Source organism: Myotis myotis, unplaced genomic scaffold, assembly GCF_014108235.1.
Source record: "Myotis myotis isolate mMyoMyo1 unplaced genomic scaffold, mMyoMyo1.p scaffold_m19_p_7, whole genome shotgun sequence".
Lineage (NCBI taxonomy): Eukaryota > Metazoa > Chordata > Mammalia > Chiroptera > Vespertilionidae > Myotis > Myotis myotis.
The window spans coordinates 24,949,645-24,976,672 of record NW_023416379.1 but is presented as its reverse complement, the minus strand read 5'-3'; the positions used below and the strand labels follow the sequence as shown (position 1 = coordinate 24,976,672).

Sequence of the window (27,028 nt, the reverse complement as noted above, 5' to 3'; positions counted from 1 at the left end):
CTATTAAAAAAGAGGTTCGTCATCAAGTAAATTTGAATACACACTGTCTGATTCCACTCGTGGTAATGCACAATGTGCCTTGGATTTTAAAATTTCTGAGAAGATTGTCAGTAAAGAAACCTATTTGACCATGGATAGTTTTGAGTTTTTCCCCTCATGTAACACCCCACGTTTACAGAATACTTTTGGGGGAAAACTTCTATAAATAAACTATGAGAGAGAAAAAAAACAACTAATAATAAATTCCAAAGATACACCTCAAAGCCAAAATTTAGAGTACCAGAATCTCATACACCCAACCCTGGGCCCTGAGGCTTGTGCCAACTCATTCCATACTTTGAAATGCCTTGCCCCAGCACCACAAGGCCTCTCCCCTTTAAACAATGCTGATAGGTAACTAGGGTGGGCTGTTGGAGAACTAGAGGGGAGAGGCCTGATGGGCATTTCCTGTCAGTTATCATTCAGTTACCAGGGTGCATTAAAAAATTAGATTATCAGGGAAGGAGAAAAATAAAGGGGAATCTGGTCATTCTGCCTCACACTTTCCCTTTCTGCCTTTAAAGATGACTAGGTGACCCAGTATAACTACTGTATATTTTCTCCTGTGACTTAGCTAAGTCTGCAAACAGAAACTCAGTAGACAACTTGGTAGGATACAAGGCAGCAAATATTTAAATATCATTAACTTACAGACATGCTGCATGAGATCACAGATATATTCTCATAGAACAAGATCAATTTGAAGCAAGAAAAGTCACAAACATCCTTTTTATTATTATTATGCGAGGCAAGGTGTAAAAAGAAAGTGCTAATTCAATGAAACAGAAAAGGACTCAGATATTCTCATATTTCTTTTCTGAGTCTGGATTTGAGCGGGGCCATTCCATCCGATTGTAATTCCTGGAGGTAAGCAGATGTTCAGGCAGCACAACAAGAATTATAATAATCGATGTGGGATGTTCCTAAGATGTGAGTTAATGCTTTCAAACCCATAAAGCTTGCGATTTTATTGAGATGAACCACATTACAGACCCACATGCAAGCATGTGCTCATCAAAATTACCTCAACTGAATCAACAGCTCAGCTCATTTGTACCACCTGACCTTTTGGAACTGACCTGTGAGATGCATCCTCAAATCAATTTCTTCCTCCTAAGGATTAAAATTGATATAGAAAAATATAGACAACCAGCAGTGATGCTTTTTCAGGTTCAGATTTCTTGAGCTAAAACAAATATGGGGGTTGGAGAGTTGGGGGTGGGTGGAGGGATTAAGCAAAAAAAGAAAAAAGAGAACTCATGGACTTGGACCATAGTGTGGTGATTGCAGGGGGTGGTGGAAGGGGGCACAGAGGGGATAAATGGTGAAAAATAAAATAAATTTTAAAATAAAATAAAACATATATGGGAAACAAGGTAAAGTGCACTGCCAAAAGGAAGAGATGTTAAATTATAATTCGTTGCTTCCCTAATGTTTCAAAGGATACTTCCAGAGATGACTAGGTAAGAGAAAGGAGGGGAGACAAATGGAAAAATTTATAACAATAAACTGATATCCACCTATTGTACACAATTGATTGAGAATTGGCTTTGGTCCTAGCAAGCAGACTCTAAGCTGGGATTCTGGAGACAGACTGACCACTGACCAGTTTGCAATAAGGACACCACAAAGGGTGCTAAGTGGAGAAGTGATATGCTGGCATTTTCTAGGGGACAAGTGTCAAAACATTTAACAATGGTGAAGTGGGGTAGGATAACATGAAGGCAATGCACAGGCTCAGGCATTTGAGAGGTACAGTGGACATCATTGCTATCAGCGCTATGGAGTAGGGGAAACCTGATCAATCTAGGGGACTGGCTTCACTGCAGAAGTGACTGTAGTTCAAGCAGACAATGAAGGGTGAGTGTGTATGTGAAGGGGACGAAGGGATGGTTACAGAAGCTTCCAGCCAAAGGAAGCAGCATCTGCAGAAGCTCTGATGAGGAAAAGTGCCTGGCAAGGACAGGAACTGAGAAATGGCCAATAGATCTCTAGGGAGTGGAGAAGAAACAAGGTGAAGGATGGTGCCAGGTGAGGCTGGAGAAACAGGTAGGGGCCAAATCACAGCCATGGTGGAGACCACGGTTCTTATCATAAGAGTAATGAGACACAGTTCTTGTAGCAAGAAAGCTACAAGATAAATTTGCCTTTAAAAAAATTCTCTTTGGCTAGCTGCGAACCGACTGGAGAGAGCCAACATGGGCATGCAGCAAACAGCCTCTTCAAGGCGGCTGCAGGAGCTGGCATGGGGGTGCGGTGGCACTCACTAGAGGCTTATTTACTCACCGTGCTACCAAAACCATGTGGGAGATTTCCCTTTAGTTTAAAATCTTAATTTCTATTTAAACACTAGAATACAAGCTCCACAGTAAAGGGGACGTTGTGTGGTGTGGCACTGCTGTGTCCCCAGCTCCTAACGCAGAGTTCAGTAATTAGAAGGTGGTACTCGGTAAATAATTGTTGAATCATTGAATTTTAAAGGAAGTACTCCTAATTGGAGTATAGAGAGTTCCTATGGATCATTCATACCTTGATATGAATGGTAAATGTGAGCACATGCCCAAAGGGGGCAGGGAAGAAGTAATGGGGAAGGAGGCTGTGGCAACTTGCTTGCTTCATTACATTGACATGTATATTTTAAGTATGGGAGATGAACAGGTAATGCCTTAGGTTGAAAATCTTACAGGGACTGGCTAAAGATATAATTCTGAGTCAAACTGTAATCTCGTGTGGTTAAGAAGTTCTTTCAAAATGACAGCAACTTTTATGTTTTGGTCATTAAACCTTGTTTTTCATTTCTTGGATTCTTTTTTTTTTCCAGTGGAAGGATTTTGGTGTTATCTTTGAATGTAATCTAAACTACCTGTGAAACCCCAATGATTTCCAGTCCTTGCTTACAGGTCTGGGCCTGCAGAAGAGTCAGTCACTCTTGACTGAAAGGTAAATGGCTCCGTGTTCCTTCTGAGCACTGTTCTAGGGCAGAGACTAAAACTGAGATCACTCATCTCCTCTAAACCTTTCTGTGCTGCTCAGATCTGAAAATCAATTTTATGGAGGAAAAGTAAGTGATCCCCTATTGAGGAGGCCTGCACCATGTGTCGGGGTTGTAAACTGGGACGCTGCATACTCATGTGTGGATAGGCCTGCAGGACACCCAGACTCAGAAGCATGAGCACAGTGACCTCCAGTGGCTGGCTGGGCACACTTCTGAGGGGCCAGGCACACAGGAGTAGAATGAACGGAGCTCACACTGCTCTGGATCCTGACTTTCTGCTTCTGTCCTTCGAAGCCCGGGAACCCTTTGAAACTCCAGGAAGATTCTGAACTCAGACTAACCAGGCTCTACCAATATCCGTCCACATTCTCTCCTGGGTTTTTACTTTCAGGACAATCATCTCTCTCTAGAGTTGCACTGTTTTAAGTTGCATCATAAATGTTAATAAATGCTAATGTTCAACATCTGAGAAAATGCAAAATTACATTGTAGTTTTAAAAATAAAGTTCAGAGGGAAGGCGGGGGTGGGGGTTGGTAAGAGAGCAACCAAAAGACTTGTACGCATGCATATAAGCATAACCAGTGGACACAGACAATAGGGGGGTGAGGGCCTATGCTGGGAGGCAGAAGTGGGCTGGGAGAGGTCAATGAGGGGAAAAGGAGACATATGTAATACTTTCAACAATAAAGAATTTAAAAATAAATAAATCAATAATCAAGTTCTTATTTCAAAAAATAAAAAAATAAAGTTTGTCATTCATTCAATACATGTTTATTGTGTACCTACTAGGTGCCAGCAGTGAGCAAAGGAGGTATTCTGACCCTCTTGGAGGTTCCATTCTTATTGGAGAAGACAAACAGTAATGTATACAAACGTGTATGCACACACACCTATAGACATCCCTTAATGCCAAGTCATGGTAAATGCTAAAAAGAAAAGTGAAACAGGTAAGGGCGTAGAATTTGACAAAGGGATTGGTGCTATTTTGAATGGTGATCTTAAAAGGTCTCTCTGAGGACATTTGAACAAAAACCTCAATTGAGGGGTCAGATCACGTATATATCAGGGGATGAACATTCCAAACACAGAGAAAAGCAAGTGATAAAGATAACTATTGTGTGAAATCAAGATTCCAGAGGAAATTAAAAATAAGATTGTATGTAGTTACATAAAAATAATCTATCTATAATAATAAAAGCATAATATGCAAATCAACCCAATGGCCGAACAGTGGAAGGACCATTCAGATGATCTTCCGGACATAGCCCGGGCTGCGAAGGCCTACTCTTGCACAAATCTCATGCATTGGACCTCTAGTTATATATAAAAGCAATTTAGTTCTATTTCTAAAGATGAAAAGAAGTTATGAGCCTAAGCTCAACTTTCATATTTTAGACAGGAGAGTACATACATTAATTACAGTCAAGCTTTAGAAATTCAGACCCACAGTAAAAATAGTGTCATATAATTACAAAATGCCACTATTTACAAATAATTTATTTCAATGTAAAAGCAAAGAGTCAAGAATGTGGATAGTAGCATACTCTTCAGATCTAAATTCCTTAGGTTACCCAGCAGAGGGAACTATGCTGCAACAGAGTAAAGCCAAACTACCTCCAGATTTGGACCAAAGTAGATTATTAATGTTGTAGTGTTGTCTTTCTTACCAGAAAACAGGACTCTTTAGTTTCTTTTCACATACTCTGGCTAATTAGCATGTCTGGCAGGTGCAACCACCAGCTGAATTATTACAGCAACAGTTGTTGCATTGAGAACTATTTTGGTGATCATGCATGCCAAGGTCATTCAACATTTGCAAGGATTTTCATCTTCTTTATTACCACTATTCTTTATAGTACTGATTGAAGTAAATTCTGTGGCTATTTATAAACCCTTCCAGAAGTCATTGTTTTTATTAAGAGTACTGTTTCCATTTTCCATAGTAGTTCTCAGTCTCACAACAGAAAGAAATGATCAAAACAACATCACAAATCCCTTACTTAAAAATGCTCTTGCCCTAGTGCAGGGGTCCTCAAACTACGGCCCACGGGCCACATGCAAATACAAATATTGTATTTGTTCCCTTTTTTTTTTTTTTTTTTTACTGCAAAATAAGATATGTGCAGTGTGCATAGGAATTTGTTCATAGTTTTTTTTTAAACTATAGTACGGCCCTCCAACAGTCTGAGGGACAGTGAACTGGCCCCCTGTTTAAAAAGTTTGAGGACCCCTGCCCTAGTGATTTGGCTCAGTGGATAGAGCGCCAGCCTGCAGACTGAAGGGTCCCAGGTTCGATTCTGGTCAAGGGCACATTCCCGGGTTGCTGGCTCGATCCCCAGTGTGGGGCATGCAGAAGGCAGCTGATCAATGATTCTCTCTCATCATTGATGTTTCTATCTCTCTCTCCCTCTCCCTTCCTCTCTGAAATAAATAAAAAAATATTTTTAAAAAAATTTTCTTAAAAATTTGCCTAGTATCCAGAATATAGAGAGAATATTCTATACATATAGTCTTCTAAAATTGTTCCAGTTTTGCCTTCACATTTAGTTCCTGATCGGTGTGTTAGGGCTGCCATAACAAAGTGGCTTAATTGACAGGGATTTATTGTCTCACAGTTCTGGACACCGGAGATCTGAAATCAGGGTGTTGGTAGGGCTGGTTCCCTCTGAGGGCTGTGAGGGGAACTCTGTTCCATGCCTCTCCCTAGCTTCTGGTGCTTATTGGCAATCTTTGTGTTCCTGGGCTTGTAGATAAATGACCCCAATCTCTGCCTTTCTGTTCACATGGCATTCTCCCCATGTGCATATTTGCATCCAAATTTTTCCTTTTTTTAAGGACACAAGTTATATGGATTATAGACCCACTCTACTCTAGTATAACCTCATCCTAACTTAACTAATTACATCTGCAACAACTCTATTTCCAAATAAGGTCACTTTCTGAGCAACTGGGAGTTAGGACCTCAGCATATGAACTTGAGGGAGAGGGGATATCGTTTAACCCATAACAACTCTTAAATGCACCTTATTTTTGTATGTGGTGTGCAATAAGGTAAATACCCAATTTTCCATAATTCACTGAAAATCCCATTCTTTGCCCACTAATCTAAAATACCCCCTTTGTCATTTACCCAACGTCCATAAATGTCGGACTCTATCTACTGTTTCATTAATCTTTTAGTCTATCACATTTTCTTACTGTAACTTTATAACAAGTCTTCCCCAGACTCCCTTGCTCCTCACATTTGCAAGGGAGTTAGACTTGGAGTCATATGTTCCCACTCAAAGGATAATAAAACTAACCTTCCCCAAAGCCAGATGTTTGCAATCCAGGGCAGGGACTTTCCCCTTTGCCTTCCTGCGATGAGAATTCATTGATTTTCCAAAGTACTTGTTGACATTAGGGAGACAGTTTCCCTCCCTTTCTCAGAAAGTGAGAGTGGCAGCTAAGCAGTGAGCGGCCTGTAAAAACTTCCACATTCCTGATTAGGGGCTTCCTTGGCTGTGGTGCATGCACAGCATCCATGCGGCTCTCATCACATCACTGAGAGAAAAGAATGGAGCCTGGAGGACTCATACAGTTACTGCTGCATGTCAGCAGTTCTCAACTGGTGTGCTGCACTGGTGTGCTGCGAGAATTTTTAAAACATGCAATACCTACTTAGTCAGCGTCAATCACCTCCTTTCCCTTCATTTGTGAAATACAAAAAAAAAATAATGACAACATCCAACACAATAGTTGTCTGGTGTGACTGAATCATATTGTACCTATTTTTTGTCAGATTGGCAAAAAAAATTTTTGGTGTGCCACGGGATTTTAGTAATTAGTTTATGTGTGCCATGAGATGAAAAAGGTATAACTCTGATCTCTGTCCTAGAAACCTCATGTTTGCTTTCAGCATAAAAATGAACAAATGCCGGTACTGAAAACATATCACAGAACACTCCCAGCAATAAAAAAAAAAATGGTAAAAACTACTGATACATGTAACAACATGAAGGAACCTCAATGACATTCTGTTAAACAAAAAAAGGCAGACACAAAAGAATACATACTGTATGGTTCCATTAATTGGAGGGTAAAGAAGAGTCAAAATGAATCAAGTGGTAATGGAAGTCGAAATAGTGATCCCTATATTAGAGAGGTCTGAGAAGGAGAGTGAGGGAATCTTCTGGAAATCTATCCTATCTAATAAAAGAGAAACATGGTAATTAGCGCACGACTGCTACACTTCCCATTGGCTAATCAGGGCAATATGCAAATTAACTGCCAGCCAAGATGGCGGCTGGCAGCCAGGCAGCTTGAAACTAACATGAGGCTTGCTTGCTTCAGTGACAGAGGACTCCAACGTTCCCCACCTGCCTTGCTGGCCTCTGAGCCTGCAGTTTGAAACACTGTAACAAATATAGAAGCTAAACAAAACCCCAGAAACCTGCTTTCAGCGAGCCGGGATCTCAGAGCTGGAGTTATACATTGTTTCCATTATAGAACCGAAACAATCCAGATACCTGCTTTCAGCAGTGGAGGCCTAAGAGCTGGAGCCTCAGAGCTAAAGCTGGCCCAGAATAAAAAAGAAAAAAAGAAAAAAAGGAGCGGTTGGGAGCTTCAGTCATCCACCAGCCTGAAAACAGCCCTCAGCCCCTCACCCAGACTGGCCAGGCACCCCAGTGGGGACCCCCACCCTGAAGGGTATGTGACCAGTTGCAAACAGCCATCATCCCCTCATCCAGGCTGGCCAGGCACCCCAGTGGGGACCCCCACCCTGATCCAGGACACCCTTCAGGGCAAACCAGCTGGCCCCCACACGTGCACCAGGCCTCTATCCTATATAGTAAAAGGGTAATATACCTCCCGGCACCGGGATCAGCGTGACAGGGGGCAGCGCCCAAACCCCCTGATCGCCCTGTGGCTCTGTGTGTGACAGGGGGTGGGGCCACAACCTCCCTATCCGCCCTGCTCTGTTCATGACAGGGGAAGGCACCCCAACCCCCTGATCAGCCCTGCTCTGTGCCTGATAGGAGGGAGCTTCCCAACCCCCTGATCGCCCTGCGGCTCTGTGTGTGACGGGGTGCAGCGCCCCAACCCCCTGATTGGCCCTGCTCTGTGTGTGACAGGGTGCGGCGCCCCAACCCCCCTGCCCCACGGGCCCTGCTCTGTGTGTGACGGGGTAGAGCCATAACCTCCCCATCGGCCCTGCCCTGAGTGTGACAGGGTGCGGCACGCCAACCCCCTGATCTGCCCTGCTCTGTGTGTGACAGGGGGCGGTGCCCCAACTCCCCTATCGGCCCTACTCTGTGAGTGAGAGGAGGGAGCACCCCAACGCCCTGATCGGCCCTGCTCTGTGCATGACAGGGGGAGCTCCCCAACCCCCTGATGGGCCCTGCTCTGTGCGTGACAGGGGAGAGCTCCCCGACCCCCTGATCGACCCTGCTCTGTGTGTGACAGGGTACGGAGCCCCAACCCCCCTGCTAGGCCCTGCTCTGTGCGTGACAGGGGGAGCTCCCCAACCCCCTGATGGGCCCTGCTCTGTGCATGACAGGGGAGAGCTCCCCGACCCCCTGATCGACCCTGCTCTGTGTGTGACAGGGTACGGAGCCCCAACCCCCCTGCTAGGCCCTGCTCTGTGAGTGACAGGGGGCAGTGCCCCAATCCCCTGATTGGCCCTGCTCTGTGCGTGACAGGGGGTGGCGCTGCAACCTCCCCATCGACCCTTCCTTGAATGTGACAGGGGGCGGTGCCCCAACCCCCCAATCAGCCCTACCCTGAGCATGACTGAGGGTGGCATCACAACCTCCCAATCTGCCCTGCTCTGTGCATGACAGGGGCGGCACCCCAACTCCCCAATCGGCCCTGCTCTGAGCCCGACCAGGGGCTGCACCTAGGGATTGGGCCTGCCCTCTGCCACCCGGGAGCAGCCCTAAGCCAGCAGATTGTTATCTCCTGAGGGGTCCCAGACTGCGAGAGGGCACAGGCCGGACTGACGGACCCCCCTTCCCCCCAAGTGCACAAATTTTTGTGCACCGGGCCTCTAGTACTAATAATAAAGGAATATGCAAATTGTCTGGGACACTGTCACAGTAACAGTAATGACCGAACAGCAGGCTGCATGGGGCGACAGGCTGGCAGGGGGGTTAGTGAGGGACAACCAAACAACTGAACAGCAGGCTGCGTGGGGCGACCAGGCTGGCAGGGGGAGCAGTTGCGGGTGACCAGGCCAGCACTGGGTAGCAGTTGAGGGTGACCAGGCTGGGGGTGACCAGGCAAGTAGGGAGGGGCAGTTGGGGGCGACCAGGCCAGCAAGGGTAGGCAGTTGGGGCGATCAGGCCGGCAGGCAGAGGTGGTTAGGGGTGATTAGGCTCGCAGGCAGGTGAGCAGTTAGGAGCCAGTGGTCCCAGATGGTCAGAGGGATGTCCAAATGCCGGTTTAGGCCTGGGATCGGGCCTAAACCAGCATTCGGACATCCCTCAAGGGGCCCTGGATTGGAGAGGGTGCAGGCTGGGCTGAGGGGACCGACCCCCCCCCCAATGCACAAATTTCATGTACTGGGCCTCTAGTATTCTATATTCTGAAGTTGGTAACATGGCTGTGTATATATGAAAAGCTTAAGATGGGTGTGTTTTATGCATTTTATTTTATGTATACTATGCTTTAATAAAAACAAAAATACTAAAAATAAAATCAAGCCTGTTGTTTTGTGGGAACTAGAAAGTGTATAAGCACAAAGCATAGAAGATACTCACATAAGAGCAAAATAAGGGCACTTGCTCTACTAGCAAAAAGATAAAGTAATTAAGATGGGGTGGTATTGGAATAATAATAGACAGGCCAATGGAACATAGTATAGTCTATAAACAGACCCATTCATGTGTGACATTTAGTTTATGAAGAAGATGGAACTAAAGAGCTTCAGAGAAAGGAAGGTTTTTCAGGAAGAAGTGCAGGTCAATGAGGTTTAAGTTTTAAACCCCTACTTCATATTATATATAAAAATAAATTCTAGGCACATCCTAATTTGAAATGTGAAAAATAAAACAGTAAAACTTTCAGGAGATAACTTAGAAGAATATCTTCATAACTTGAGGTTGAGATAAGATTTTTTTTAATGGGACAATAGATATAATGATCATAAAAGAAGTAATTGTTAAGTTAGAGTAATTACACTTAAGAACTTTGTTTATTGCTCTAGTGAGTAGAAAAGCAAGCCATAACCAGAGGAAAAATATCTGCAACATATGTAACTGCCAAAAGCCTCATATGCAGCATGTGTAACAAATTCCTTCAAACAAATTAAAAATAAAAAGACAATCTAACAGAAAAAAATAGGCAAGAAACTTGATCAGATCACAACACAAATGAATAATAAAATTACAAAAAAGTTCTAAATGTCATTAATCATCAGAAAAATGAAAATTACAATGAGATACCACTACATACCCTCTAAAATGGTTAAAATCATGAAGCTGGAAAATATCAAGTGTTGGCAAGAATGTGGAAGACAAACACTCATTATAGCTGATGAGCAGGTATGTTGTTACTACTACTTTGGCAAACAGGTTTGGCATTATTAAGGTAAAATTATGTCTCTCCTATGATCCAGCAATAAGACTTCTGGTATGTATCTGGCAGAAACTTGTGCACTTATGCAAGAGACACAATGAGCATTTCAAAACAGCACTATTGTTATTAGCTCCAAACCAGAAACAATCTAAAGTCATCCAAGAGGGAATTAATAAATAAATTGTGGCATAGTCATACTTCACAGCAGTACACTGCACACATCTATAAGCAACACCATAGATGACTCTCATAGCATAACGTTGAGTGAGAGAAACCAGATACAAGGGAATGCACACTAATTTGGCAAAGACATGAAGGGGTCGGAAAGGGGCCTCTGGAGGGTTAGCACTGTTCTTTCTTAACTTGAGTGATGCTTATCAATGCTTTCTTTCACTTTGGGATAACTCATTGAGCTATAACATCTATCTTTGTGCATTTTTCTCTCTGTGTATTATACTTCACAATTACGAAATCTTTTAAAATGCATGAACCACTTCTCAAAAAATGGAAAAAAGTTGAGAAACATATGCTGAGATAGCATTCCATAGGATTTTAAATGTTAGATATTATTTGGACGTAAGCAGACAACATAATATAAAAAATTGCTTGTGGCCTCAAATATCCACAGGGGAGGGCAGAGCAGACTAAAAGGATTGAAGAAGTCTCAGTACTGGATGCTTATTATCTCCCAAAATTTCTCAAATTTGTCCCGACGCCCAATTCTTTTCAGAGAACTGTACCTTGCCAACTCTTTCCCTCTAACTGCCACCTGCCCGCTAACTTTCAGGTTTACTTTTGGAGCAGTCACCTTAGCACATTCTGAACCTGTCCTTGCAATATCTGAGTGCCCAGAAATGAGTATCTGTTACCATTCACAACGGAGTTTACGATATGGAAATCATACCAATGCTGCATTTTCTTAGATTAATAAATACAGTATATACATCTCAACATGTGTGCTATTTCACAGTTCACCCCTCAAAAGCATCTGCTTTATTCTCTTAAGTGCAAAAAGCATATAAGGAAGCCATTAAAAACACAGACTTTGGAATTAGATTAACCAGGATTCAGTTCCAGTTCTGTTACTTATTAAGTGAATGACCTGTCCAAGCATGTTTCCTCATTCTGTAACTCGGGGTAACATGTAATTCACAGAACTGTTTTAAGGATCTGAGAAGGCAGTAAATGTGAAATACCTGGCTCAAAGTAGGAAATCAGTAACTTCAGATGATGATGATGATGGAGGAGAAGGAGGAGGAAGAAAAGAGGATAATTTTGCATTATTAATATTATTCCTGGAAACCATTTAGAGTTAAACTAGAATAGGAAAAGTTTGTATTTTTTGTTTGTGGTATTAGTGTTGTGATTGGGGGTGGGAGGTATTGAAGAATGGCCTTTCTGATCAGAGAGCCCTAAAATCTATATATTGGGCTCCAAAAACTAAGATCTCAGCATGGTAACTCATGCTGAAGGATTATAATCTTTATGAGTAGAAGAAAATATCCATTCAAATGTGCTGAGTCATTTCAAGAATCCTCTGAAGGGTATAGCAGGATTTATACTAGGAAGTTCACAGGGTGGGTAAGAATTTAAAGGGACAAAGGAAAGTCCCTGAGGTGAGTTCTGGGTCACAGGTAAAGACAAAAGAAAAGTCACAACTGCATTCTTTAATTGAATGCATGGAAAACACCAACTGAACACCTAGCAGTTGCTCAAGCCACACCCAGCTTACGAAAACCACAGGCATGCTGAGTGCAGAGTGGTGAGTTTAACAAGAATGAGACCCGTGAAATTCTGACTGCTGTCTGCCAAGTGAAAGGGGAACCTGAGGACCAAGGGACAGAGGGAAGGAGGAACACACAGAAGACTACTGGCTCGGAAGCAAGGGGTAGCCCACTTATGGGGAAAGAACTCCAAGTCCCAGCTACCCTACCCACTTCCACTTCCCAGTGGGAGGGAACAACGAACTGTTACTACTCAAGTTAAGAAGGGTCAGGGAGAAGGGATGAAGAGCCATGCATATGTCTGCTTTAACCCCTTTAGGGCCATGAACTATTCATGTTTGAACAGAAATGCATACAGGTCCTAAAGCTTAGATACCAAATAATAATTGGCCCAAAATATATTTGTGGCAAATATGAATCATATTTAATCCTCTAGACTTAAAATGATAATGATGGAGCTAAACTAATGTAATTTACAGTTAGTAAGAACAGAAACTCAAGAGAATGCTGAAACGTGAAAACTGAACTGGAACAACCTGAATTCCCGGGTTTTTGTCTCGATGGTTTCGAAGAATGAAGCCACGGACGAAAGGTGATAGGTGAAAAGTACAGAAACACTGCAAGCAGACACTACCTCTAAAACCTAATTCTAAACCTAAGACTCTGTCCCTCCTGGACAGACAGAGGGGCCCCTGAGAAGGGTGACCGCTGCTTTCTTTGTCTTGAGCCATTAAATAGGCTGCACTTCTTTGTCTAAACCTGACCTCTTCTTATTGGTCATTCTGCTAGACAGAATTCGTTTTAAAGCTCAAAGCCCATGTGGTGTCCACACCTTCTCTCCCCCTTATCTTGTTGGAGTCACTTTTGATTTATCTTATAGCTCTCCCAGTTGTGTTGGCAGAGAAAACCTTATCTTATGGCCCTCCCAGTTTCTCAGGTCAGGGCTACTTTTGGCCTAATTTATGGTCTCAGGCCCAAGATCCCCTTGGTTTATGGCTGTCTTAATAGCACGGGCCAGGTCTATTTCTATTTGCCTATGCCATTTCTCTATCCTCCGCGCAAGTCAGATAAACACCCTGGCATCTTCCAGTCTCTATATGTATTCCTCTTCCATAGACACCTTTCATTCCTAAAACGTTCTAAACCTGCCTAAACTACCTAGCTAACCCTTTCAATGCTGATGATGTACTAATAACCCCTAGAGTCTTTCCTAAGATGTTCAATCCTTCCTAAAGTCTTAGTGAACCAGTAAGAGTCCACCCAGGAAAACAGACAAATTTACTTTAACAAAAGAATTTGCCATGAGGAATTGGTTAAACAGGTGTTGGAGAACTAAAAAAAAAAAAAGTAAAAAGGGGATTCTGAAACTGAGACACAGAGTAACTACAGAAAGCAGTTCTAGGGCTGAAGGAACAAAGGGAAGACGAGGGGGTTACATCCTGGAAGAGGAGGCCAGGAAACTGGAACTCAGACCTCTGGGAATGGGGCCCGGCCAGCCATCGCTGGTATCTCTGAGGCAGTGCAACAAGGCTGATGTTGGCTACACAGGAAGAAACGGGAAACTGGCAGCTGCTCCCGCCAGGATACAGACCCTGTGGGATATTGCTGACAAGAACAGCAAATAGGAAGCTATAAGTCTCTGAGCTCCTCCTCTCCCTTTCAGCGCCCCCTACTGGCTGAACCTAAAGGGCCCGCTGACAAATGTAGTTTGCAGTCTTAGGTTCTGCATCACAAAGCCAAGTCCTGGCCAAAGGGACAACCTGACCTGGATTCATCCTGTTTCCAATTCTTTCTGGGAAGGGGGCGGTAGCATATTTAGGGGACTCTGAAAATCTCGACCAACCTCTCACTCCCTCCCACCAAAAAAATAAAATCTTTTTTCAATTACTGAAGATTCTTTTTTTTCTAAGATAAAAGTAGTTGATCGAATTTTAGGCTCATTTCTCTTTATTTGTACATCTGAAAACAGGTATTTGTGAGGGAAAGAGATGTAACACATCTGAAGTAAATCGTTTATTCTCCTTTCAGGATGTGGCCAATCTTTACAACTCCTTTCAGAGACTGGAGCCGAGCCTGCTCTCAGGTTTTGCTCATGCTATTTCAACACGTTTCTTAATTGCAACCCCTGCCCTTGCCCTCCCATTATAAAGACCATGGGACCTAGAATCAGGCCTGTTTGGAAGTCCCCACGCCACTGCTCACGAACTTGGGAGACTTCATCCAGGCTGACACCTCACTTTCTGAGCCTCCCTCTCCTCATCTGTAAAATGGGACAATACCTAATTGCAGTGGCGAGGATTAAATGAAATAAAATACAATGCATGGCGGAGTGCCGACAGTATAAATAATCCATTTCACTCTTCTTCCAGCACCCATCTTTGACATTTCAAAAGTTTTAGGGAGGTGACCATGAGGCATCCCAGAATCACTTTTCACGGTGCGGGCCTCCAGTTTGCTGGAGTGAGGTGTTACCTGGCCTCCCTGGCTGGGAAGATAAAGTCTCACACGCTCAGAACTTTAACAATGAGTGGCTGGGGACCAGGAACCGCCTGGACCCTGCCCTCTCCCTGGCATCCCGCTCGGGGCTGCGGCGGGACGCGGGTGGGGCGCGGACCTGGCACCGCCTCCCTGGGCGCTGGGCCTCCAGGAGCGCCGGCGCAGCCGGAGCCGCGGGCCCGGGGCGCAGAGGGGAAGCCGCGCGGCCGCCAGCTGCGGCCCGAGGGGACGGACGACGCTGCTGGCCGCCCGCAGAGATGTGACCCGGCCACGCCGCCTCTGTCGGGCTCCCGAACCCCAGCGAACCTGGCGGCCAGAAGGGCCCCGGCGCCCGGCCGCGCGGCCCAGGCGCTGCTGCTGCCGCCGCTGCTGCTGCTGCTCACGGCCGCGCCGTGGGGACGCGCAGGTAGGTGCATGGCCCCCGGGCGCCGCCTGACTCCGGACCCGGTCGTGGCCCAGTCGAGTCCGTCCCGCCCGCGGGGTTTTGCGCTCCCGCCCGCGGGTTTTGCTTTTCCGGGAGCCGAGCGGGAGGCGCGCGGTCTGCGCGGGGAGCCCCAGGGAGAAACTCACCGCCGTCACTCCCGGGCTTGATTCTGGGTCAAGTTTGCACGACGCCGCGTTTCACACTTTCTCTGGCGGGGGTTGCCGTCGGGTGGAGGAAGCTGGTGCGGTTACCACAGCTCATAACTTGCAGTCGGAGACGGTGACCGTGCGCAACGCCCTCGCCCGCCCCCCGCGCCCGCGCCGGTACCGGGCGGACTGCGCGCTTTGGCCCCCGGACCTGCGGGACCTGTGCGCTTAAACAGGGAACTCCCCGCAGCTAGAGGTGGTCTGCGCTGTATGTCACCCCAATAAATACAATAAAAAAGAAATCGAAAAATAGAAAAACCTCCCAGAAAGGGTCTGATCCGAAGGAACGGGGTCTAGAAAAAAAGCAATGTTTTTAAAGTTAAGATCCTCTCTCCTGGGCACGTCATTTTTTCCTTTTCCGGTACGACCATGAAAGGAGATATGCTGTGCATTTTGATTTTCTGGGAAGAGCTTACCTTGTGTTTTCGGTTTTGTTTTTAAATTTAAACTCTATCAGCTGGACTCCAGTAACCAGATAATTCACTAACATTTCTTTTTTTCTTCTGTATTTCTGGTAGAGAGAAAAAAATTATTTTTCTGGGTGTCCCTTTTTATTAACATAGAATGTTACATTAGTTTTAGATGTACAACATGATGATTCCACATTTGTATACGTTGCTAAATAATCACCACGTAAGTCTATTACCGTCTATCACCACACAGCGTTATTGCAGTGTTATTGATGACAGTCCCATGATGGACATTTCATCCCCATGACTTGTTTTATAACTAGAAGTTCGTACCTCCATCCTCTTCATCCATTTCGCCCACCCCCCAACCCTCCTCCCTTTGGCAACCACCAGTCTGTTCTCTGTATCTATGAGTTCGGTTTTGTTTTGTTTGTTCATTTGTTTTGCTTTTAAAAATTCCATATGTAAGTGAAATCATACAATATTTGTATTTCACTTAGCATAATATCCTCAAGGTCCATCCAGATTGTTACAAATAGTAAGATTTTGTTCTTTTTTATGGCCGAGTAGTATTCCATTACACACACCCTGCATCTTCTTTATCCATCAATGGACACAGGTTGTTACCATATCTTGGCTATCGTCAATAGTTCTGCTATGAGCATAGGGGCACTTATATCTTTTCGAATAAATACCCAGAAGTGGAGTTGCTAGATTATATGGTAGCTCTGTTTTTTATTTTTTGAAGAATTTTTGTGCTGTTTTCCATAGTGGCTGCACCAATTTACATTCCCACCAACAGTGCACGAGGGCCCCATTTTCTCCACATCCTCATTAACAATTGTTATTTCTTGTCTTTTTTATAATGACCATTCTGACAGATAGGAGGTGTTATCGCATTGTGGTTTTGATTTGCATTTCCATGATGATTAGTGAGGTTGAGCATCTTTTCATGTGCCTGTTGGCCAATTGTATGTCTTCTTTGGAAAAATGTCTGTTCAGATCCTCTGCCCATTTTTTAATCAGATTGCTTGTTTTATTTTTTTATTTATTTTTATTTTTTTCCCTTTATTGAATAAGGTATTACAAATGTGTCCTTATCTCCCCAATGTTCCCCTCGTCCCCCCAATACTGTCCTCACCCTCACCCCCTGTTGTCCACATCCATCACTTATGCTTATCTGCATGCATACAAGTCCTTTGGTTGATCTTTCCCCCTCACCCCCACCCTCCCCTGCCTTCCCTCTGAGTTTTGAGCATCTGATCGATGCTTCTCTGTCTCTACTTCTGTTTTTGTTCATCGGTTTATATTGTTCATTATAATCCACAAATGAGTGAGAGCATGTGATATTTATCTTTCTCTGACTGACTTATTTCACTTAGCTAAGTGCTCTCCAGCTCCATCCATGCTGTTGCAAATGGTAGGAGTTCCTTCCTTTTTACAGCAGCATAGTATTCCATTGTGTAGATGTGCCACAGTTTTTTAATCCATTCATCTGCTGATGGGCACTTAGGCTGTTTCCAAATCTTAGCTATGGTGAATTGTGCTGCTATGAACATAGGGATGCATATATCCTTTCTGATTGGTGTTTCTGGTTTCTTGGGATATATTCCTAGAAGTGGGATCACTGGGTCAAATGGAAGTTCCATTTTTAGTTTTTTGAGGAAACTCCATACTGTTCTCCACAGTGCCTGCACCAGTCTGCATTCCCACCAGTAGTGAACGAGGGTTCCTTTTTCTCCACATCCTCGCCAGCATTTGTCATTTGTTGATTTGTTGATGATAGCCATTCTGACAGGTGTGAGATGGTACCTCATTGTTGTTTTGATTTGCATCTCTCAGATGATTAGTGACTTTAAGCATGTTTTCATATGTCTCTTGGCTTTCTGAATGTCCACTTTCAAAAAGTGTCTATTAGGTCCGTTGCCCATTTTTTGATTGGGTTGTTTATCTTCCTTTTGTTAAATTGTATGAGTTCCCTATAAATGTTGGAGATTAAACCTTTATCGGAGATATCATTGGCAAATATGTTCTCCCATGCAGTGGGTTTTCTTGTTGTTTTGTTGATGGTTTCTTTTGCTGTGCGGAAGCTTTTTATTTTGATGTAGTCCCATTTGTTTATTTTCCATTTAGTTTCCATTGCCCGAGGAGCTGTGTCAGTGAAGAAATTCCTTCGGCATATATCTGAGATTTTGCTACCTGTGTGCTTGTTTTATTTTTTTTGCATTTGTTTGTTATTGAATTGTGTGCGTTGTTTATTGTATATTTTTTATATTAATCCCTTATCGGGTATTTGATTTGCAAATATTTTCTCCCATTTAGGTTGCCTTTTCACTTTGTTAATAATTTCTTTTGTTGGGCAAAGTTTTTTTTAGTTTGATGTAGTCCCACTGGTTTAGTTTTACTTATGTTTCCCTTGTCTTTAGTGTCAGGTCCAAAAAAAAATCAAGATTGATGTCAAAGAGCTCACGTTGTGTGTTTTTCTAGAAGTTGCATTCAAGTCTTTAATCCATTTGAGTTAATTTTTGTGTGCAGCATAAGATAATGAACCAGTTTCATTCTTTTCCATGTGGCTATCTAGTTTTCTCAACAACATTTCTTGAAAAAAGCTATCCTTTCCCCATTGTATGTTCTTGACTCCTTTGTCATAAAACAATTGACCATATATGTGTGGGTTTATTTCTGGGCTCTCCATTCTGTTCCATCTATAATAATAAAAGTGTAATATGCAAATTGACTGAACGGCCGATGAACAGACGAACAGTGGAACAACCGTCTGGACGACCACGTTATGACATCCACTAGCACCAGGCCAGCCAAGGCAGGTGCTATGCGATTGGTTGGGGGTCCCGCCATTACCCCATGATCGCCCTGCAGAGGGAGGTCCAGGCCACTGGCCGGCAGAGCAATCAATCAGGGGCTCCTGGACTGCAAGAGGATGCTGGCTGGGCTGAGGGACCCCTCCTCCACAAGTGCATGAATTTTGTGCACTGGGCCTCTAGTTGATCTAAAGTAGTGGTTCTCAACCTTCCTAATGCTGCGACCCTTTAATACAGTTCCTCATGTTGTGGTGACCCCCAACCATAAAATCATTTTCATTGCTACTTCATAACTGTAATTTTGCTACTGTTATGAATTGTAATGTAAATATCTGATATGCAGGATGTATTTTCATTGCTACAAATTGAACATAATTAAAGCATAGTGATTAATCACAAAAACAATATGTAATTATATATGTGTTTTCCGATGGTCTTATGCGACCCCTGTGAAAGGGTCGTTCGACCCCCAAAGGGGTCGTGACCCACAGATTGAGAACCACTGATCTAGAGTCTGTTTTTATGCCAAATGCCATACTATTTTGATTATTATAGCTTTGTAATATAGTTTGAAATCAGGAAGCATGATACCTTCAGCCTTGTTCTTCTTTTTCAAGATTGTTTTGGCTATTTGGGATCTTTTGTGGTTGCATACAAATTTTAGATTTGTTTATTCTATTTTTCTGAAAAATGCCATTATGATTTTGATAGGGATTGCATTGAATCTGTAGATTGCTTTGGGTAACATGACATTTAAACAATATTAATTCTTCTAAGCCATTAGCATGGAATAGCTTTCCATTTATTTGTGTCCTCTTTAATTTCTTTCTTTGATTTCTTATAATTTTCAGTGTACAGCTCTTTTACTTCCTTGGTTAAATTTATTCCTAGGTTTGATCCAATTGGGAATGGATTGTTTCCCTAGTTTCTCTTTCTGCTAGTTCATTGTTAGTGTATAAATTTTGAATATTAATTTTGTACCCTGCAACTTTGTTTTTTGGTTCTAACAGTTTTTTGTGTTTTTTACTTTTTTGATGGATCCTTTAGGGTTTTCTATCTATAAAATCATGTCATCCACAAATAATAAATTTTACTTCTTCCTGTCCAATTTGGAAGCTTGTTATTTCTTTTTCTGTCCAATTGTTGTGGCTAGGCTTTCCAATGATATGTTGAATAAAAGTCTCAAGAACGATGCTTGAGATTATTTCAATCTTCCTAAATTTATTGAGACTTGTTCTATGGCCTGATCTATGTGATCTGTCCTGGAGAAGGTCCCATGTGCACTTGAGAAAAATGTGCATTCTGCTGCTTTTGGATGGAATGCTCTGTACACAGCTGTTAAATGTATGTGTTCTAATGTATTGTTTAAGGCTCATGTTTCTTTATTGATTTTTCTGTCTGGATGATAAATCCATTGATGTGAGTGGGATATTAAAGTCCCCTACTAATATTGTGTTGCTGTTAATTTCTCCCTTTATGTCTCCTAATATTTGCTTTATATATTTAAGTGCTCCTATGTTGGGTATGTAAATACAGTTGACTTTGAACAAAATTTCCAAATCTTTCCGAAATCCCCAAAGAGGGAAAAAATATAGAGTTTTTTATGTCTATGAACAACTGAACCTACCTTTAGTTTTGGAGCTTTAGAATACAGTCTAAATATAACTACTACACTTATGCTTATTTAAACTAATATACTATAATAAACACAGTGAGGGTATTTGTTGACCTGTCTCTTCTTTGATATTAAAAACAGCAGCATTGGATATTTTATTTTACTGAGACATTATTCTAGGACATACTTAATATACGCATATGCTTTCAGTTTAACTAATTAAACTTTTTTAAAATTATTTTTTAAGCTTTGTATTTGAACTAATTTGAGTCTTACAGAAAAGTTGCAGAAATAGTATAAAGTTCCCATAAATCACTCACCTAGTTTCCTCCAGTTTCCACATCTTATGTAACCATTGTACAATGTTCAGAACCAGCAAATTAACAGTGGTTTAATATATTTACTAAACTGTGGACCTTGCGTGAATTTCACCAATTTTCCAACCAATGCCCCTTTTCTGTTCCAGGATCCACTCCAGGATCCCACATTACATTAATTGTCATGCCTCCTTCGTCTCCTCCCATCTGTGACAGTTCCTCGGCCTTTCTTTGCTTCCAGGTCCTTGACACTTTTGAAGAAATCTAGTCACCTTTTCCTTAGAATGTCCCTCAATTTGGGTTTGACGTTTCCTCGTGATCAGAGTGAGGTTATTTCTTTTGAACAAGAATACCATCCATATTATGTTGTCTTTCCCAGTGCAGTATACCAAAGCATTTATGGTATCAATATGTGATTTTTACTGGTGATATTAACCTTGATCACTTGGTTAATTAAGGTGGTGTCTGGAGGGTTTCTCACTGTAGAGTTCATATTTTCCACTTTGTGATTTATAAATACCTTGTGAGAAAATACTTTGAGATCATACAGATATCTTGTTTCTCTTCAAACTTATTTATACCCACTAATTTTAGTATCCACCAGTGAACGTTGACTGCACTATTATGAGTAATGGTGATTTTTTTTTTTTATTTCCCTCTTTCCTTCTCCATATTAATTGGAATTCTGTTGCCAGGAAAAGCTGTTAACTTCTCCCCCACATATTTATCTATTTGATTGTTTAAATGTGTCAATAAGGACTCATTAACATTTACTTTATTCTTTGAGTTATAATCCAATACAATTATATCTGCTGCTCAAATTGTTCCAGCTTTAGCTATTAAAAGCTCTTTTAGTTTGGCTCCTCCTGCCTCTATTTCTCTGAGGGGAACCTTGCCTGCAAAATCCTCACTCTTGCTCCAACAACGATTCTATTCATACTATGGCTACCTATCCATATAATTCCAAGCCAGCCCTCCTTCTCCATTTTAGATTAAAATATATAGGTTGTAAAAGGTCCACTAAGCTACCTACTAAATGCTCTATCTTGTTATTTTAAAAATTGGCTCATAGCTTTTAAGCGCAAAATAGAATATCACATGCAGTTCAGGAGCAAATAATATAAGGAAATGAGGTGTTTGAGGTGAATGATCAGATTTAATGGAAAAGAATTACCTTCATACCCCATGCATCAATTCTGAGTTCTTAAAAGTTAAAATATAACTTGATACAATATGATTTTAAAATAATCGTTTATTTTGAGCACTTTTTGTTCATTCATCCATACAATGCCATTCATTCATTTATACAATATCACTCATTCTTACATTTCAGGAACTGTTCTAGGCATTCAGATGAACAAGAAAACAAGGTCTCTCTCTTCATGGAGCCTTTAGTCTCAGACAGGTTAATGCATCTATATATAGAAAAGCCTAAGTGACTGTTATGACAGGACAACTGGATGACCAAACAGCAGGCCGGTCGCTGTGATGCACACTGACCACCAGAGGGCAGACGCTCAATGCAGGACCTGCCCCCTGGTGGTCAGTGCGCTCCCACAGCCAACCTTCCGTGGCCTTTCCCCCTGGCCAGCCCTGATTGGCCCCAATTGGGACTGGGTGAGATGGCCCTTATCAGCCCCGATCGCCAGCTAGGCGAGGGACTCCACCTGTGCACAAATTCGTGCACTACGCCTCTAGTTGAAGTATAAATACCAGAACTGAGTAAACCATGTTTATTTAGAAGCACAGAACAAGGCAACTGATCTCATTTAAGGGTTAGGCAGGGCTTCCTATGAAAAGGGTCCCTTAAACTGAGACTTATAAAAAGTGCTGGTGTGTGTGCTGGGGAGGCAGGGGGGCGGGGATGCCAATATATGTCACATCACATCACATTCACTCTACTTGAGGAGAAACTGTGCATTGAAAAGAAATGATTTATCCAAGTAAATGTCTTACTATAAATAAATACTTCAAAGGCTTTTAGGAAAACACATAAATTCAATTAATAGTCATGGATAGGCTGCCATGTAGCCACATTATGCAAAATATTTATAATTCAGTATAAATTTATATCTTTTCATTTAAAATATTTGCAAGAAAATAAAGCTAAATTCTGCTTTAATCATATTCTATCCATAAATTACTAGGTAGTTAATATTCCTTTTTAACACATACATTTCTTTCCTATAAAACCACAGATCGGCAAACAAAACCTGACAAGTAGCAAAATACCATAAAAGGATGGTATTTCTGAGGGTGGTACCAAGTAGGTAGGAGTAAGGACCTTTGTAGCTGTAGACCTCAAGGTCATTGGCAGCCTCAAAGAATCATTGTGGTCTGCGGCTCTTTACAATACTGAGTCAAACCACAAATAATTATCAAAAAGCACATATGTTACAGCTGTGGTTTGCTAAGTTAGAGTTGGTGTCCTACGTGCTATTTCCCACTTCCTGAATAAATACAGTCCTTTGAAGGCTCTGTTTGCTTTAATGAGCATGAGCAAAGGGAATATCTTAATTGATTCATTCTCCTAGTTGTTCCTGGATAAGTTCCTTTGTTGTCAGTCTTTGGCTCTTCTACCTGGGTGGTCTATCCATTGTTGATCTGCTTTTCTCTTGACCAATGTTTTTGTTATATATTTTTTACATCTTTATGGCAAGAAAGTACCTCAAGAGCTGATCGTCAGCAAGGCCTATGTGGAAGCCCTGTTCATTTCATTACCTTTAGTAATACAACGTTATCAAGGTACTAGAGGCCCATTGCACGAAGAGATTCATGCAATAGGCCTTCCCTTCCCCTGGCTCTCAGTACCGGTTTTCCTCCAGCACCCGAGACCCAGGCCTTTGCTCTGGCTGGAGCCTTCAGTCTTCACGGCTCCAGACGGAGCCTTCAGTCTTCGCTCCGCCGCTTCGCCCCTATGGATGCAAATTAACTGCCATCTTTGTTGGGTTAATTTGCATACTCTCCTGATGCATAGTGGAGGGATGGTTAATTTACATGTTTGTCTATTATTAGGTAAGATAATTCAACCCTGAAGAGGTCTGATTCTACTCCCAGTCTCCTTCAAAACATCAAAGCATCTACTTGTCACTACAGAGAAAAGTTAGCCTATTAAAAACTACTTCACCTTTCTGACAGTGTTTTTGATGGCTACTGTATACTTCCATCTTCATCTTGTTGATTGGAAGTCTGAGATCACATGACCAACCTCATTTCTCTCAAAATCGCAATTAACAATGAACAGAAGGCAATACTGTTACTTATTTTCAAGTCGCCACTAGATAATTTCTTCCAAGTCTCTATGAAATAATTATTATTAAACATCTTACTTTTTCTATTAATTTTTTCTCACATTTTTATCTTGTTGATTTTTATCTTTGAAAATTTCAAATGATGAAGGTGTTATGGAATAATTAACATTGCTTCTGTGAAGATAAAAAGTTGTGAAAATGATTAGAAAAATAAACTGGATGATGTATATCAATATTTAATAAACACCTACTGATTGAATTTGGAGTTCCCAACTGCTAATCTTTCCAGTACTTTAGTAGCTCCAATTAGTCTTTGACTCTGTTCATTCTTTTATGTTTTTCCTTCGGAAGCAAGTTATCAAGTTGTAGATACTCCAATCCACATTCCAATTTACTTTTCCACAGTTACTATGATATGCATTACAATCAAGACACTTTGGAAATAGAAAAATGTAGAGAAAATCAAGTCCCTGCCCTCAAAAAGCTAATTTTCAAAAGGCAAGGGAAGGGAAGACATTCATAAAGAGATGACTAAGGTAGTAGGACTGGTTTTGTAACAAACAGTAGGTCTGACATATACAAATTAATGATGGTATCTTCAAAATAGGTATTTTAGGAGGCTATGCAAAAAAATCTCACAACAATGAATTTCTTAAACTCCTTTTTTCAGAGTTACAGGTAGAACCTGGTATACCTTGGCCAAAATAACCCTTATCCATCTTTGATATATGGGTTTAATTTCAAAAGCATTCAGAGGCACTTCCAACGAACTTGGGCAATTAAACGGGGAAATGCTATGTTGGGCAAAAACGATGTGTGACTATAAAGTAATGAAATGGAATTTTTTACATGTTTGTTAAATACCTCCAAAGATAATTGCAGCTGAAGGGAAGCATGCCTCAAATGCCGTGAGCTGAGCAGTACCATGGGGGTAATCATGAACATTCCCAAGGGTACTCTTTGATGGGTAAACTCCAATACATTTATTTTAAAAAGTAGTCTCTCTTAAAGCCCTACATGCTATCAAACATCATCTGCAATCTATATATATATAAAAAGCCAACGTCTGGAACAACCAGAACGACCGATGACCAGTCGCTATGATGCCCACTGTGGCCAGTGAACTGGCCTGATCTGGGGTGGGGCCAGCCGGCCAACCTCCCCCTCATCAGCTCCACCCCCAATGGGCCCCCACCAACCTGATTGGCCCGCAGCCCTTCCCCCTGGCCAGCTCCACCCCCAATCAGCCCCCCCACACCAATCGGGGTTGGGGCTGGCCGGCCAACCTCCCCCAGCCCCATTCGGGGGCGGGGCCAGCCGGCCCAAAACCACTCCCCATGACCAGCCCCATCCCTAATCAGCCCCTCCACCCCAATCGAGGGTGGGGCCTGTCAGCCAGTCACCCACGGTCCCTCCCCCCCAGCTGGCCCAGCCCTGATCGGGCCCTGATTGGGGCAGGCCTGCCGGCCAACCTCCTGCCATCTCCTCCTCCTGACAGGCCCAGCCCCGATCCACTGATTGGGGCTGGGCTGGCCGGACCCAACCCATGCACGAATTCATGCACTGGGCCTCTAGTATTCAATAACAAGCTATAACAAAAGGAAAATTAACACTGAGAGGGGACACTAAGCTAAATGATGGGACTTACAAGATATAACTAACAATTGTTACTTAGAAGTTCATTAAATGGACATCTCCTTGTGGACCCTTCACAGCTTTGTTATAACAGGCTATTGTAAGTACCCACAATTCAAGGGGACACACTCAAGTATCCCTCTATTGCTCAAGCCCATACTCTGGTCAGAGAGCTCAAAGGGAACCCAGAGGTCCTGACCCAAAGTGTAGCCTTCTGAGTTCAACTTTTCCAAGACCAGACTGTTACCTAGATGACTGTTGTCAGTAATGCCTACTTTCTTTAGTGGAGACTGTGTATACCAGTGATGGCGAACCTATGACACTGACACGCGAAATCATTTTTTTGGTTGATTTTTCTTTGTTAAATGGCATTTAAATATTTAAAATAAATATCAAAAATATAAATCTTTTTTATACTATGGTTGCAAATATCAAAAAATTTCTATATGTGACATGGCACTAGAGTTAAGTTAGGGTTTTCAAAATGCTGACACGCCGAGCTCAAAAGGTTCGCCATCACTGGTGTATACCCTACATAGCACCACAGTATCATCATATTTTAGTTCCTAAAATAGTACAAGCCAGTACTCATTAAATGGATGCACACCTGGAGGAACAAGGGGTCTTTAAAGTCCAAAAGATAGTATAGGAGGAGAGCACCAAAATTGTAAAGGCACACAACAGCAGGGCAAGTTAAGATATTGCAGGTAATTTGGTGTGGCTGTGAACATGGCGCATTTGGCAGAATTGCAAAAGGAGTGGTCAGACAAGCCCATGAAGAATCTTGTGTTTCAAACCAAAGTTGTAATGGTACAGCATTCTCAGAAGAAACTACGTGTGTCAGTCAAACAGCTTTATGATTTGGGATGTGAAATCAATGGATTATCAGAGAGAATCAAAGTTATACTTTCTGGCCCTGAACCTGTGTGTGTGTGTTGGGGGGGTGGGGGGTGGGCGGCGGGGAATGCTGTTGTTACCCATACATTGGCCCTTGACTCCTGATATCAATGTGGTGTAACATATTTTCACTCCGGTGTTCATTAAATTATCTTATCAGTACAGGCAGGTTGGAAAAATGACTTACCTCAATCGGAATGTTTATTCATTCCTTCTCTATGTTTTCCAAACTTGAAACAAACACTGTGCCTACAAACTGCAAAGATTTAAAAACCACAAGAAGGTACTAGTTGCCAATTCTTTTTCTTTCTCAAATGTTCTATTTCGCCCCTTTGAAAAAGTGCTAATTCTATTTTTTTATCACGGCTTTGCATCTTCAAAACAGGTAAAACCTTGATAAATCCTCACCTGTTAATTTAGCTTTCACAGCATAGCAGCTCTGCTCCGTTAGGAGGTCCTGTTGTTTCTACTTTGTAAATAGAGCTCTGAGCTGCCCGCCCATCCCCATATCCACAGCCAGCATCTGGGGGCAAGCTCAGCCCGCCTCCCTGGGGCAGCTGGAGTCATGGTGCTACTGGTCTCTCCAGTTCTAGTCTTGCCCCCATCCAGTCTTTTCTCCCTTCAGCAGTGAAGTAATTCATT

General features: G+C 42.4%; 1 protein-coding gene and 1 long non-coding RNA gene across 4 annotated transcripts in view; one reads left to right on the top strand and one right to left on the bottom strand.

The window, feature by feature from the left end:
• The window catches only part of LOC118659708, an 81,173-nt gene extending 65,360 nt beyond the window's left edge, over window positions 1-15,813 (bottom strand). Inside the window, exon 1 of one of the 2 annotated variants that reach the window (XR_004968663.1) lies at window positions 15,383-15,813. This is a non-coding gene — a long non-coding RNA (uncharacterized LOC118659708). The remainder of the gene's footprint in view (window positions 1-15,382) is intronic. The other variant, XR_004968664.1, reaches the window with a different exon arrangement.
• Window positions 14,925-27,028, top strand: part of IL20RA (interleukin 20 receptor subunit alpha) — a 30,064-nt gene continuing 17,960 nt past the window's right edge. Inside the window, exon 1 of one of the 2 annotated variants that reach the window (XM_036315982.1) lies at window positions 14,925-15,218. The gene's annotated coding sequence lies outside the window, so the exon portion shown is untranslated. The remainder of the gene's footprint in view (window positions 15,219-27,028) is intronic. The other variant, XM_036315981.1, reaches the window with a different exon arrangement.